Consider the following 16,768-nt stretch of genomic DNA (forward strand, 5'->3'; position numbering starts at 1 on the left):
GCGGGCTGTTAGTTCGGATTTTGGGCCTCGCCTGGTGAGGGGAGGCCTTGAGACCCGAAGACTCTGGAGTCTCCGGTCTCTGTTTGGGAGTAGGCGGTGTAGCCTGGGCTACAGCCGCCTTGGGGGCAGGTGCCACAACCGCCGGCTCGGTATGCGCGGGCCGGAGGGGTGGCGAGGGCTGGTGCGGCGGTGCCCCCTGACACGCCGCATCAGCGTATGTAGGTCCATAGAATGGAGCGACTCTTCGCCGTGCTTCCTTAAATGTAATGTTCTCCTTCACCTTCAACGTAATTATTTCTTTTTCTTTTTTCCAGTATGTGCAGGAGCGTGAATATGCTGCATGGTTTCCTTCGCAGTTTACACAGTGTGGCGGTTGTTTGCAGTTCTCAGACACGTGGCCTAAGACTCCACATTGTGCACAAGTCTGGCGACCACGACAGGTTTTAGAGCCATGGCCATACCTCTGGCATTGGAAGCAACGACGAGGGTTTGGTATGTACGGCCTGATAGATGTCTTTGTGTACCCTGTTTGAATTGATTCCGGTAGTTTACTCGATGCAAATGTAAGTATTAAGTGTTTTGTCGGTGTTTCCTTATTATCTCTTCTGATGATGATTCTCTGTACATTAGTGACATTTTGGATCTTCCAAACGTTCAGCCCTCCAAACGTTCACCCCTCCAAACGTTCAGTCTCAGTCAAGTCAAGTAAGTCCATGTCAGATACCACTCCGCGAGTTGTGTTCATTGATCTATGTGGTGTTACGGTTATTGGTATGCCACCGAAATCTGAGAGACGGTCTAGCTTTTTAAATTGTTCTTTGTCACAGATTTCGAGGAGAAGGTCTCCACTAGCCATTTTGGTTACCTTGTATCCTGTGCCAAGAGTTTCGGTAAGACATCTAGAAACTAGGAAAGAAGAGACGGTCCTGGCTTGCTTTTCAGTTTTTTCACAGTGAATGACGTGGAAATGGGGAAAAGTTTCTGTTGGCTGGTTGAAGAGATTTTTGTCGTCGGTGCGTACCCGCTTTAGGCCGGTACGATCAGATAGTAGAGGGAATGCGCCATGCATGCCGGTCTTATTGTTGTTCAGCAGCGTTGGCAGCCACCCACCACGGAGCCCAACAAGGGGACGCTGCAAGTTTACAGGTGCTGAAAGCTTGCAGACGTCAGCCGTACAACACTGCCATAACCCAATGCGCCTAGACCAAGGTAGGCTATTTGCACAGGGTTAACCCTTGCCGCCAGGGAAATTGGAAGTAAACAGAAGAGAGTAGAAGACAGGACAGATAGATAGTGAGAGATAAAGACGAAGATGTGGGCAGAGAGAGATAGGAAAAGGCGACTGCCGATTTCCCCTGGGTGGGTCAGCCCAGGGGTGCCGTCTACGTGAAGCCGGGGCCAAAGGGGTGTGTTGCCTCTGCCAGGGGGCCTTAAAGGTCCAATCACCCAGCGTCGGCTCAACCCCCAGGATCCCCTTTTCCCCGGACACGGCAAAGCCACGCACGGCTAGGCGTGGGAGGGAGTAGAAACTCCCCCGTTAGCTCGGGTCCGTGGTGTCGCTACACACCAAACGCCTACTTGCGCAGGCGCCCCTGCGGGGAAGTAGGTGAACGTGCCGTTCTGCATAGAGTGCGAGCTCACGCGGTCGGCCACAGCACATGCCATGACTGATACACTTGTGATTACTGACTCGTGAAGTTGGATATAAACTCGTTGATTCTGTGAAGGCCCCAACTAAAATCGCGACTGTCATGGTGGCGATCTGACTGTCAAGTGTACCATGGGGCGACATTCATGCTGTAGCCACTCCCAGGAGTCGTGTGCAAAATACCGTGCGCTGATTGCCGTCAAGTGGACATTGGCGAAACATGAAACTTATCCCGACGCCTCAAGGACTACAAACGTGACGTCACTAAAACAGGTGCATGGCCCATGTCATTGCTGAGCATGCACATCAATATAATTACTCCATTGACTAGGACAATGCTGCTGTCTTCGCCAAGCAAAAGAACATGCCATCCCACCGGTTCTTAGGATCTCTAATCATCCGGTCAACGCTAGCTACAATGAATAGGACCACAGGGACTATGCTTCAGAATTGACGACGACTTCCAGCCCAGTGCAGTGAGCAAGGAACCCGTATGCAGTTTCGAAAATTCAGATCATTTTTAGACTTGGTCAGTGAGCGTGTTTGATCTCAGAAAATGCATAAAATTGAACTTTTGGTGACCTCGAAAAAAATATTTTTCTTCATATGCTTCAAGCCTGTCTCCATTATTCTCTTGCACACAAGTTTCACAATCAATAAAAACATATTATATAATTATTTGACAGCGCCGTTCATGCATGGTAAAGGAGCTGAAATATAACCTTTCACACCACGGCAAATATTTAGGTGGTGAGCATACAGAGTTTGGTAGAGTACCTTGGTCTCATATGCATTTTATAAACGTGCTGCTCATGAGATCAACCGGTGAAAGTGACACGAGCCGCATGTATGCACCTCCTGTCTGTTTCTATGCTAACAAATGAGTTGACCCTTCCTCGGTGCCATCTTGAATCATACGGCACGCCACTTATAGTTTATGAGCATTGCGACTTTTTTGGCGCTGCGTGCCTTGGCAAAGCTGGGTATAGCTCTTTCAACCACTGCGCCCAACCAGATCATGCAGTACGATAACGGTGTAGTTTTGCCAATCATAAGAAGGTTCGCTCTTAATACTTACTTGTGGTTCTCAATGCCTGAAAATCAATATGAGCATTATATTGCACCACCTCAATGTTGTCGCTGAAGTCATCGACAATTAGTGAAAATACTAATGGGCAGCCCATTGATAAAGCGGTAAAATAATAGGGCACATTTTAACAAACCAGAGACAACACTTAGGCAGGAGGCTTGAAGAAATTACAAATGGCCTAATAAGAATGTCATGTATGCTAGTACTTAAGCACTTCAAAAACAGGAAAATAGTAAAAAACTGCACAAACAGAATTAGAACTTCAATTTAAATGTAAAAAAATGTATTGCCTGAAACGGTAAAGCCCCTATTTTTATCAATGAAGTAAACTATTAACACGAACTAAAGCGTTGTGACAATGTAGGTGGTGAAGCATCGTTGTCTAAGTGCTAACTAATACTGTCAGTCCTATTCTTTCTGCTGTGATCAAGTTATTAGTTTTTACCTGCCTTATTTTTTCTACTGCATGACTCACTTGGTAAGGATTGATATGTATGAGATGAGAATAACACGATAAAAAGTAGCCATGTCTGTGCGATACAGCTAGCACACAATGAAAGCAGGCCTTCTTAGACACTCTTTTGGGGGAAGTAATACAAGCACCATCAACGTAACCGCCACGCCAGCTAGGGGCACTTAACGCGCCCGGCTAGTCGTCCATCTCGTGTGTCGCACTGATCACGCTCACAGTAAAGCACTCACTACAAGACAATAACAGTTCTATAATGCTGATTAAAATGAATGAGCAAAGCTTAAAATGATGCATTTATCCCAAAAAGCTGAGACCAACCACACTAACGTTCGCAAACGTTTTAAGGCTCACTCAAGCGGGGTGCGGGAGATGCCGAGCGAGGGTATGCCTTGCACCACCTCTGCATAGGCACTGCGTCGCTACGCGACTGCAGCTTATGGGATCACCAACCCGGCAGGTGTTTGTGAAGAAAGGAAAAGAAGACAATTACTCGTTTGTAGCACGAAGCCACAAGGATATCCGTATGCATTTTTTAGAAAGAAAAGCTTCTCAGTGGCCGAAAAATGCGTCCTGGTCCGGGGTTTGAACCTAGGAACAATGCCTTCCTGGGGTGGACGTTCTACCAATTGAGATAAACAGGAAGTCAGCAATTGCCAGAGCGAAGACGAATCCATGGACTACTCCAAGCACATGGACACAAGTATGGCAAGTATTCCGCTACCTTGCTTGTTTCCGCAGAACTCATTTGCAATAGAAAAACAGCCCTGCCTAGGTGGCGCGCCAAAAATTCACATGTGGCGCCACCACACGAACAAGCTGAAAACGTCTTAGCAGGACAGGTCACTGGGTCATGTTGAAATGCATACTGAACGTTGCGCAACATGTTATTGGCTGTATCTGCTTTTGCGCCATGTTTTTTTTTTCTGCAATGTTCACAATCCAGAACATTGAGTTTGCGTGCATTGTCGAAGGAAACAAATCGGGAGCTGCGACGAGAGCAGGCTGTTGTAGTGAACGAGAAGTGATGCCACCAGTTATCTAGCCGTACGGCTTCAGCAGTGTCGTGTTCGTTGAGGAGTACTTTTTCGGCAGTGCACTACCGAAAGGATGCAAGATTTGCACGGAAAATTATGTTTACAGTGTGCAGTACACTTGGCGACAGCAACTCACATTCCTAGATTGCACCCAAATGCCACCTGCAAGTCTACCAAGCATGTCGTACGACGAGAAAATAGTGTGTGTTGGAATTGCACATGAAAGAGCTCACCTCAGTCTGTATGGTCTGCACGTCATCTTGTTGCTTTAAATAATAATTATGATCTGAGAATACGTCTGTCCAAGTAACAGCTCATTTGAGCGATCACGACGACATTTACGTATTCGGCCATTACAATTTTCGCGGCGTGTTTACGCGCAAGTGAGTGGCCGTTTCGTTCCACGCTTTTGTTCCAATGATTGAACAGCTGAACTCACTTGCACAATCGGTAGTTAATGTTTTCTTAGTTAGTCAACTCACAGGTAAGAATCTCTTTCGTATTGCGTTTTTTATTGTGGTGCTACAAACAGTGTATGAGTACTAAAAGCAGATAACTATTTACACAACCGGTAGTTCAAGCTCTCGCAGCGTGTTAAGGCGCAGGTGAAAACCCGTTTTTCTGTCCCGAATTATATTTGCGGTTTCTTGAACAATTCCACTTAATCAATATTCATTCTCACTTTCTTCGTAGCTGACAGCAAAGCGCGAGGTGTGCGCGTTGACTTGCAAGGCTGGCGGGAGTGGAAATAGCAAACAAGTTGCAGCGGCGTAAATTGCGTAAATGATGCCGACTCGCCATCGTCAACCGACCGATCACAAATTTGGGGTCGGCCATCATCTAAACATGACACGTCAGCAAAGCAGCTGTCACTGTCTAACGGAACAATCAACTCCAACATGCGCAGCAGCTCACTTTCTAAAATGTCCCTTTGTCTAGGGGAAACTCGGTACAGTCGGCTTTGAATTGACTCATTCGAAGTCAGCTAAGTATCATGCTTGATAAAGCTAGTCTTTTTCGGCCGGCCGGCGAATCATTCCTCAAATTACCATAGAAGCTCTTTGGACTGACTCTGCTGATCGTCATCAATATCAGAGTCCTGCGTTATCTTTTTTAAGACCTTCTCAAGAGGAACTGAAGAAGGGGAAATCGGATAGCCAAACTTAGTATACACTTCCTTGGGAACGTTTAGAACGAGCTTAACTATAGCTTCGCGCTTCTATAAGGCTTCATCAAGTTCGTAGGATACATTCTCAGCTCCTTGCGTCTGCCGGGTATCCCAACCACATAGTTTATGTCTGACAGCTTTGTTACAACCTCAGCTAGCCCTTCCCACAGAATTTCTAGTTTGTTCTTTAGTGAAGGTGTTGGTAGAAGTACCTAGTCGTCCTCATGAAAGACGCGTTTTCTCGTATTTCTCTCATAGTACAACTTTGCTTTGCTCTGCGTGGCTTTCATATTTGTCGCTGCCAATTCTTGACAGAAGTGCAGATGCTGCAGTATTTCCAATGCGTACTGGACCATTGTTGGGACCTCTTCACGCCTTTCCCATGCCTTGCTAACCATCTAAAAAGGTGAACGAAGTGACCTCCCATACACAAGTTCCGCAGGGCTGAACCCTGTAGTTTCATGAGCTACTGACACCAAGACAAACATAGTGGCTGGCAAGGAGGCCTCCCAATCCTTTTGTTCGTAGCAAAATGCTCGCAACACTCTCTTTAGGCGACGAATGCTATGCGTCAACCCTATGGCTCTGCGGATGGCTTACGGAACTGTGTATGATGATAATGGCACATCTCGCTATAGGAAGGAATTAGTAAGAGAACTTCTAAAACACTTCCTTTTGCATGGGCTGTGAAAGATATTTGAAAAAACGCTGAAAGGAAAGCCTGAACTACTATCAACCGAATTAACATCTCTCAGTGGGGTATCTTCCGCAAACTTTGTTGCAGGGCCGATCTTTGTTATTCTACACTTGTAGCCTGAACTATTCGTGGGAAGAGGTCCCACCACAGGAACCGTCAAGCACCTCAATGGCTCAGTTATTACAGGCACCAGTTTCATAGAAGTTTTCAGATTTCATGTGGATTCTTAATCCTCTGATACGCTTCACATAACTTGATTCTTAACGTCCCGTAAGCACCCTGGCCACTAAAATTCACTTAGTAGCCTACCTTCAGTCTTTTTTACTCCGAACTGGTAGGCTCAGCCTTTGCTGTAAAAGAAGTTGAGAATTTGGCCTCTGTACTTTGAGGAGGGGACTAGCTGGTCATACTGAAGCCCTTTCTTATCTTTGTACAGGAGGCACAAATTCTCTATATGGCGGTGGAAGCTAACGTTCTTTTAGCCACCCCTTTCTGAAGTGGTTCATTCAAGCTCCGGAGCAAGCAGTCACTTTCCTGTTCAGCAAATATCTGGTCTCTATTCAGCTTTAATAAATCTAAAATATTTTCGAAGGCGGCGATACCACAGCGCTTTCTCGTTCCGCAATGCCCGCTTCCCGGAACTTAACGACTTTTGCCTTAAATTGCATGAGAAATTTAAGGCAAGCTCAAGCCATGAGGCTTGAGGGAGAAAAAGGTCAAGCCATGAGGCTTGAGTTTTCTTCTCCCTGACTCTCGTTGTGCTTCATCTGAGCTGCACTCTGCCAAGCTTTCGAAAGCGCCAGGGTTAGTATTGTATGGTTACTAGAACATAGACCCTTCTTTCTTAAAAGCACATCACACCAATTTGAATAAAAAAAGGTAAGGATAACGCTTCGGCAGGCTCTGTGACACGGCGGCCTCTGCCACGAGCAGTTCGAAGGGTTCTTCAATTTTGACAAGTGCTATCGGCAGGCAGACACCGTTTTCCTCAACTACTTGCGGGATCCACGCGCACTCACCAGTGAATATTTCAGGTTTCACCAAGAAGAGATGCACAATGTCCATTGTTGCAGCAGAGTCGCACAGTACCTGACATGGCTTTCCTTGTACTGTTAGCTCGTAAAGGTAGGGCTTTATTATGTGTAAGCTAGCTACCATCACTGCTGTAGGAAAATTAAACAAAAATCTACTTTGGGCTGGACACCGCCTGGGGCGCCGACTAGTGCGAATGCGCTTGTTCAAGCTATTAGTTTTTTTCAATGCTTTTGGCTAGTTTTTTTCCTCGCAACCATGTACAGTGTCAATTTGTATTAAAAAAAAGACGGGAGCACGTGGCCGGCGCGCTCCGGCGGCTGCTGGCAGCGCGTTCAAGCAGGAGTGAGAGCAACCACTGTCTCTATTCGCGTCATCTCGCACACAGCAAAACAAGCTGTCATTGATAATCTAGAACCACTGGAAAGGTCGCAGCCCCCTCCCCCTTCGAACAAATTAGTGGCTCTTACGTAGTCACCTTAAATGGGAGAAATGGTTGCAATCTTATCAATGACTGCTTGTTTTGCTCGCTGCGAGATGAAGCGAAAGGAGACTGTGATTGCTCTCAATCATGGAGGAAAGAAAAATATGGGAGTGAGCGTTGCGCGGTATGTTTTAGTTCTCTTGGTTTCTTTTTGTTTTGAAAAAGTGCTGAATCCCTCATAGCGAAGAAACACTACCATGAACGCTGTGCTCACGTTTCTGGACCTTGGCGTCTAATCGCAGCGTTTCTTTGAAGCTAAAATATTTTTCCCTGTGAACGATCTTACGTAGGCACCTCTCAAGCAATGTGGCGTAAGATTATTGCGAGAAGTTGATGAGTGAAAGTCTTGCTACGTGTCTGTGCCCTGTTGCAGGGGTTCTTGCTGCTGTAACGTTGAGCTGCGGCTCGTGTTTCTGTACGTTGTGTATGTTTCCATTTCTGGGGCTATGTCTTTAACTTGAAGAGCGAGAGTAAACACCGCGGTTTTTAAGCCTCCCTTTAGTATCGATGAACGAAATGGTGAGTCGGAGGGTACTTTTTCCCATCATTCGCTGATGCACGCTGCAGGCTTTCTAATGAAGATCGTTTGCTTTCGATGACCTACCACTTGTTACTGTTGTCAGTGGAACCAGTGATGAGAACAGCGGAGACCAGTATTCGTAAGAGATCTGCAGCTACCGTGCGAAGCACCTCGTTTCGTCTGAAACGCAGTTCGTTGCGAAACGCTACGGTGGTTTTAATTGTCTGTATTTACAAGCAATTCTAGAGCTGAAGCAATGAATGGTCATGGTAAATGATAGAGTGGTCTAAAAAGGAACTGAAGTATTTGATCTTTGTTGTTAGTATCGCACCTAGAACCAGTAGGTGAGTCTTAAGAAGCAATTGTATAACGTATGCATGTTTTAACATATAAAGTATTTGTGTCGCAGCTTCAGCGACAAATTATCAAGGTGCCCACAATTCATGTGTAAACATTTCGAACGCCGTCTGGGTTACTGTGTAAAAAGAAATAAGAACTTCTAAGCGTTGATATTGTGACTAAATTATAACCTATTACTCAGTAAACCTGACTTTCATTCATTTGTAACGTAAAATGACTGCTTTCAGAGCGGGACTGCAGTGTGTCCAGCGCTTCAGCTAAACTGGCTAGGAATGCGTGACAAGAAGGTTGTGCAACACTCATGTGTCATTGTAATAGTGTAGCCGCGTGAGAGGCGACCAGGCAAGTTAAGTTTTTTGCAGATCAATTTCAGGGAAAAGAGGAGCAGGTCATTAAGTCTGTCCCAGAGTTCCCTATTAGGAATCACAGGTACGTTTTTAAGCTGCCCACTTTATTCGGATAACATAGAGGCTTACGTGAAGGAAAAGGCGTGGTGATAAAAACGGGGGGCCAAACAAGAATTATGGCTTTTGCTTGGGAGATGGGCGGTTTCCATGAGAAAACAGTGCAGCCAATTGGTTTTGTCTGCATTTCAACACATTAGGTCGTAGGGAGTAGTAATGGTTGTAAGCCTATCACACAAGCCGAGTGAAAAGGGGCGCACTAAGGAATATGAAGACTATTCATGTGCACAACTTTGCAATATTAACTGTGTAATTCACTTTGCCCTGGTTCCACGTTTAATTAACAGCCATTTAAATTAAACAGTCAGGTTGTCAAAAAGGTATTCCCTAAATATACCTCTTGTGTGGCACCTAGGAGTCGCATCATTCAAAGAAATGACGGACGTGGGATCTGTAATCATTATACGAAAATAGTAAAATAAAAGGTGTGTGCTTTTCTTGTCCACTAGGATTGAGACATTCGCGAAAAATTATGCAGATTACTTTGTTAAGGTTACTCAATTGCTGAAGAAAATATATGTGTGTGCAGCTGTGCAAATGTTCTTTTAGAATTGACTGAATAATGCATACTTATTAGAAACAAAGCCCTTGGCAACAAGAATGGACAAATTCATCCTAATGTGTGTATATTGTCATTGCTCTTGGAGCTGACTTTTATATATTATTTAATTCTGAAAAGCCAAACAGTGGATCCCTGCGTACACCTCACCCTTGATAGCCACCATGTGCCAGAAAGACACAAGTGTTGGCATGTTTTGCATGACTCATTCTTTTTAATGCGCAGTTGCAACGGGTGGTGATGTTTTAGGAATTATTCAAATTGTTTGTGTTGTAGCTGTGATGCTGATTGTGAGAAAGCATCTTGAAGAAATTTGAGACGTTGTTACTTAACTTAAACTCACCGCAGTTGTTTTCTGAAGTTTCAAGCCACTGCTATCTTGTGATAGTTGCACAAGTGTCATGCAACAAGCTTTTGCGTAGCTGCACAGCCTTTTGTCATAGTTTACATTGCTGTTATCTATTGTGTCCACAAAATAATGTGCCAATGCCCTAATGTGTGTTGGAATGAGCTAGCTGTTTTTTGATGAATCATACACAAATCATCACGCTGCAATTTCTTGTCCTTCTGTAGTGTAGGGTTCATCTACATGACTGTGACTGTGGCCCTGTAGGTGAGTCAACTGCACACACACTGTTTTTGTATCAGTGGGTCTCAGCTATTTGGGGCTACCACTATTACAATTCACCTATCCTGCAAGCATAACAAAGTGGGGCAGTAGCTCCCACCTTGGCCACATTGTGCTCTGATGGGGTTCACAAAAGAGGACCACAAGTTGCTTATGAGTCGTCAATGTCTGTAACGCATGCCGTGAAGTGTGGTTGTCTGAAGTTGATTCCGGTGCCTCCCTGTGTATGCAAAGGTCCACGGAGTGTCACGGCGTTTGAAGAAGAACCAGCTTTTGTAGTGACCTACTGTGTTAATTCTTGGATTTCGCAACAAAAGGACGTGCACAGCTGCTCAAGCCAGGCGACTTCTTGTGCTGCCGCTGCCGCAAAGTGAGGTGCCTCCTTGGGGGAGGGAGTAAATCCATTACACGACCACAGTGGCTAATTGGCAATCACTTTAAGTGTATGCCTACCTCTTGTTAACAGTCTCAAGCCAAACCCTTTAGCATTATTGAGCCGTTTCGAGCAATGACGATGTACATCTGTGATATATACAAAGATACAATCCTCTTTTCACTTTCTCTTCAGAAGATGTCAAATAAAACATGTGTGACTACATTTTGTTACGTTTCTGCTTAATCCCCTTGGTCTTCCGCAATTCACGGTGCACCAATCCTGACAAGGCATTGCTATGCGACTTATTGGTCAATTCTGAGGCTTAGAATTTTATTAGGTGTAACTCAAGGTAATGGGAATTCACAAGGTGCCAGAAACAGCTTGTAGTCATGAGGCCCTTCGCTCGCCTGCGCAGGCAAGGATACTGTTCGGTTGCATAGGGATTCGTTGTATGCTACACCATCTTGACAAATAAGGGGAAACGCTTAAATACTTCATAAAACACGAGAATTGCGTCAACACGAGTAATGCATAAGCTGGTACTTGATGTGACATGACGTCACATGACGCCGAAGTTTGCACGATTGCTATGTTACACGATGATGACATTGCAAAACAGCATCACTTGTTGAAAGGAGTGCTCATTCTCGAGGCAATGCGTTACCGTGTAAGGTGGACTTACGGTTCCAGAGGTCGTGCAAAACCACAACAGGTGCTTCTAATAGGACGGGGTTGGGGAAGGGGGTACAGTGGAACGGAATTAGAGAAAAAAAAATGTTGATGGCTTTTGCCTTGAAGTCATCTTAGACAAACGCCTAATTGAGCCTGCGACTTTTAAACATTTTTATATATCTGAAAATTACTGCGTGTTATGCAGCATGTGCCTCTTTTATGACCGAGTTTGTCCTTGAGTTTACTTGCTTAGTAGCCTTATATGGGGAAAACAAAATAAAGGCATTTATTGCATGTATTAGTTCTTGCTCCAGTATGTCAGCTCCTTTGCCCTAACCTGAACTGACCACTATACCCTCCTGATTATGCCTTCTGCGCTGCACTGAGCTAATTTGAAAGGGTTAGAGGTTTTTGAAGGTGAGTTGAATAAAGTATTTATTTACCCAATGATTTTTAGTTTGCGTGGGGCTAGGCTGCCAGAGATCCACCAATCGAGGAACATCTGGAGTGATTTCACGAGTACAAATGAACCAGGTCCAGCGACAACTCTCAGTTGTGAATTAACCCATGATTGAGAACCTCCATACTATACACAACGAGAGCAGTTAGGCCAAGCTCCGTGCGTATGGTACATGCTATGCAATTTGGGCACTTCGCACTTTTAGCACTGGCACACTGCAACAGATACAGTGTCCTAACAGTTGCCCTAGCTGTAAAGGTGTTGTGCCACACACTGTCGAATCCGAAAACAATCATGAAATAATCATGCGTAACTTGTCTCCATTTCGCACACATTACAATGGCATCATGAGGAAGTACGTGTGGAGGCTGGTATCACTGGTACTGAAAATATATTAGATATGACATGCTTGCGCATGTCATATCTAATATATATAATCTTAAACTATATATATTAAATCTCGTTCATTGATGGATGCACCTTGAGACCTTTCTACTACAGAAGATACTTAGACGATATGTTTATGATATGGAACCACGATGACTGAAGTATTTTCCGCTTCATAGAGGATTTTAATAAGTGCCACTCGTTAATTAAATTCCCGCACAAAATTTCCAAAACTAGCATTAACTTCTTAGACGGCACTGTCACGGTCAAAAATGACTGCTTGTCAAAAACCTTTACAAAAAACCTACAGACCGATCTACATTTAAACAGCAGCCATCCAAAGCATTGCAAAACGGGTATTCCATATTCTAAGGCCTACCGGTACCGAAGAATATGCACCGATATGCAGGAATTTTACAGACACGCAGAACACCTAAAGCATTCTTTATTGAAACAAAATTATCCTGAAGACATTAATGACGATGCCATACTACGTGCTCGCTACGTGAACCGGAATGATATAATTAAGGGGCCAAACAGTGTATTTAAAACGACTTCCCAAACGAACCTTGTACTAACTTACTCCTCATCAATGCTACAAATCAACTACATACTTTCCCGCCATTTCAACATAATCAGGCAAAGCGAACGACTAACCTCAATTTTCACGAAGCCACCTCACGTGGTGTACCGCAGGAATAAAAACCTTAAGGACATTCTTATCAGAGCAAAAACAAACCCTTCCGAAATTCAATCAGGGTGCCATTTCTGCGGAAAAGCTCGATGCAGGGTATGCCTACAGATGATCAAAACACGTGAATCAAAAGCGAACTTCTCGGATTTCAAATTCTGCATAACTGAAAGCCTTAATTGTGACTCCAGTAACGTAATATACCTCTACATTGCAACAACTGCGGACATGATATATCGGCCAAACAGACACGCCATTTTGGCTGCGGTTCAATAATCACCGGTACCACGTCACTTCACTGCCGAAGCTACCTTTATCTGGAAATCTGCGCCGGCCAAACCACAGTTTTGAAAATATCAGCGTGACTCTTTTGCCGTCCTATTTCTCAAATAGGCGCGAGCAACGTGAAGAATATTTTATTTTCAAATTTAGAACATTAGTACCCGGCACCAACGAGGACCCCGGAAAACTCTCCTGCCTCCGAGAAGTAAGCCAGGAGGAAATTGGTGGTAAAGATTCATAGCTGGAGACCATGCTTGTTTTTTTTTTTTCTGACTGACCCGTACGTGTACACTCTCCTTTGTTTTTTTTTCTTGCGTGTACATACAAAGTGTTGACGCTCGCCTACCACTTGAGGACCATTGAGGGGGAACGGGCGAAGATGAAAGGTAAAGAGCCGACCGACCCATTAAGGCGAAACTCTTTTCTTAATCACGCCGTCGCGGACCCCTCCCGCCAACGCCGCGACAATCTTATTCATAGTTTTTGTATAAACCGAGCGTTTGTTTTTAGCACTGTAATTTATCTTAAATGTGTCTTTCCTATTCATACACATGCTTTTTATGGACAATTTTTTGAACACCTGTATATACTACATTTCCCCCCAAACATGTGGTTGTACATACATAGCCCCTGATTCATTTGTATTATGTTTTTAATGGATCTATTACTAGCCAATAGGCTAAGGATCCAGACATTCATGCATGTATTTGGTGAAAATGAAAAAAGACAATACACAATCTTGAATCTTGAAACTTGGATGGCCCGACACACGTCGAGAACTGGCCAGCACACGATGAGAACCGGATGTGGACTTACACTGATATTTGGATGTGCACAGGCTGGTTTCGTGCTCAGCGTTCACAGTGTTTTTTTCTCAGTTTTCTCTCACTCTCGCAAACATATTTCAAGGCGAGAGAGATGCGGCAGCAACGAAGTTTGAACGTCTATGTTAGTATAACTTATCCCCTGTCGAAGGGAGGACCCCTCCCAAAACTGTTGGGAAACAAATATATTTATCCTTGTCGACAACGCTACCATTGTGCCATATCCCGTACCTCCTATATATATATACATATATATATATATATATATATATATATATAAGGTAAGGAAGTGTATACCTAAGGGCTCGTTTTTCCGTGTTTTAACACAATAATAATGATATCTAACAGACAGTAATGCCAAGAAATGTACAGGGAAAGTTATTAGAACCAAAAGAATGTAAATAGGAAGAAAGAAAAGTGGATGAAAAATAACCAGCCGAGAGCAGGAATCGAACCTACGACCTTCGAATAACACGTTCGATGCTCTAACCACTGAGCTACCACAGCGGTCTTCCCTCCATCGACTTTTTTTGTTATATGTGAATTTAGAAGTAGGAGTGACAGTCAGCGCCATCTATAAGCCAATCGATCAGTGTGAAAACACTCTTTTATGCGCAAGTTTGGCGTCACGTAGCACGTGAACTTATTATGAGCGGGCAGCTGATTAATAGTCCCTCGTATACAACCTAATGAAACCAAGTCTGCCAGTACGAGACCCTCGTTTGATGAAATAAAGGAAAGAAGGGTATACCTAAGGGCTCGTTTTTCCGTGTTTTAACACAATAATAATGAGATCTAATAGACAGTAATGCCAAGGAATGTACAGGGGAAGTTATTAGAACCAATGGAATGTAAATAGGAAGAAAGAAAAGTGGATGAAAAAATAACCAGCCGTGAGCAGGAATCAAACCTACGACCTTCGAATAACACGTTCGATGCTCTAACCATTGAGCTACCACAGCGGCCTTCCCTCCATCCACTTTTTTGGGTTTATATGTGAATTTAGAAGTAGGAGTGACAGTCAGCGCCATCTATAAGCCAATCGACGAGTGTGCAAACACTCTTTTATGCGCATGTTTGGCGTCATGTAGCACGTGAACTTATTATGAGCGGGCAGCTGATTAATTGTCCCTCGTATACAACCTAATGACACCAAGTCTGCCAGTACGAGACCCTCGTTTAATGAAATAAGGGAAAGAAGTGTATACCTACGGGCTCGTTTTTCCGTGTTTTAACACAATATTAATGAGATCTAACAGACAGTAATGCCAAGGAATGTACAGGGGAAGTTATTAGAACCAATGGAATGTAAATAGGAAGAAAGAAAATTGGATGAAAAATAACCAGCCGTGAGCAGGAATCGAACCTACGACCTTGGCAGCATATCCACGGGGTGGATGATGGAGAGTGGGGCGAAGCATCCGTCCGTGTATTCGTTCTTGCTTCCGTCCGTCCATGCGTCCATCCATGCGTCCACCCATGCGTCCATCTGCCCGTCCGTGCATGCGTCTGTACGTGCGTCCGCACGTCCATCCATGCGTCCGTCCATGCGCTCGTCCATACATCCACCAAGCGTCCGCCCATGCGTCCATCCGTTCGTGCAGCCATCCATGCGTCCGTCCATGCATCTGTCTGTGTGTCCATTCGTCCATCTAGTCAACACTCCAAGTACAACGATCTCGCATCTTTTCATTATATATTCCGCATATAGAAGCACCGCCATCCTGCAGACATTCCAAGGACTAAACGAGAGGTGGCACACGCACACTTTCTTACGGCTGGCGCTTCGTGTCTACTTCCCACCTTTAACCACCTCCAGTTCATGGTATATACTAGTTCACTGTATTCATGGAACTGCGGCCCAACGCTCGCTAAACCTTTCTGAAACCAAAGAGGTTACGTCCAGCAAGTATAACGTAGCAACCTTTTCTTGTCAGATACTACTTAATGTACATGCCAATTGCTGCTAATGGGGAATGAGAAACAGAAGAATTTGACTTTTAGTTAACGCAAACGCTGCGATTCTTTTATTGTTCAACAACGCACAGGAGAAATCTCCCACCGGCACCCCCTTGGAGGTCAAAGCGTAAGACATGTTACGTACTACGATGGACGCACGGGTGCCGCTTTAAGGAGCTTCGCCCCTAAAACTTAGTACCGATGACACAGTGGGGCTCAAACCCAGGTTCGCTGGGTGCCAGCCCAGTATTCTGCCGCAGAGCCCCGCCGGTGCTTGAGAGTTCTTAGCAAACTTGCCTTAGGCAGGTTTCTTGTCGAAGAAGCAATCGCGTTATACGACCTATAATGCGTTTTAAAACAGCGAGAGAACAAGCAGTCGTCACACAATGCGATTAGCGTAACGAGTGGGTGGTTCAATGCTCCAACCCATTACAAATGCTTGTTTTTGTTCAGCTTTAAACTGTGGCGCACATCCACTTCAGGCATAATTCATCATCGTCGTCAGCCACGTATTGCATGAACAATTGGCAATAAATTCTTCGCAATAGCTTAGCGGATACCACGCTTCTCAAAAAAATAACGAGAAATAGCGTAGCAAATGCCTGGTTACTACCGTAGAACTTTATTATTAATGCCGTAGTGGGCATAAAAGAAGTGTGCTTCCACCACTTACCCAATGAGTGTTTAGAAAAAACAATGAAACGCCGCCCCTTGAGCTTTTGCTGTGACTTTACTGCGCCTTCCGCGCAGGCCTGGTGTTTTCACATGACACACGTGTGACAATTATCATATTTAGACGTGTCATTGGCCTTCGTCTTCTATTTACGTCACGTAATACCAAATTTTCTATACGTGAAGATAGCTAAACGGCCATGAGCGTGCTATGAGCGTAGCATGTAGTCATGTTTTACATCACATGCATATCATGATTATCATGTTTGCACCAGTCACATACATTTGT

General features: G+C 44.5%; 1 long non-coding RNA gene and 1 other non-coding gene across 2 annotated transcripts in view; both read right to left on the reverse strand.

Moving 5' to 3' along the window:
* Positions 1 to 16,768, reverse strand: part of LOC142784071 (uncharacterized) — a 163,604-nt gene that overhangs the window by 43,154 nt on the left and 103,682 nt on the right. The gene's annotated exons all lie outside the window — the stretch shown is intronic.
* Positions 14,283 to 14,355, reverse strand: TRNAT-UGU (transfer RNA threonine (anticodon UGU)). The gene has a single exon. It is a non-coding gene; the product is annotated as a tRNA-Thr (tRNA).

This window comes from Rhipicephalus microplus, unplaced genomic scaffold (assembly GCF_043290135.1).
Source record: "Rhipicephalus microplus isolate Deutch F79 unplaced genomic scaffold, USDA_Rmic scaffold_13, whole genome shotgun sequence".
In the NCBI taxonomy this organism is placed as follows: domain Eukaryota; kingdom Metazoa; phylum Arthropoda; class Arachnida; order Ixodida; family Ixodidae; genus Rhipicephalus; species Rhipicephalus microplus.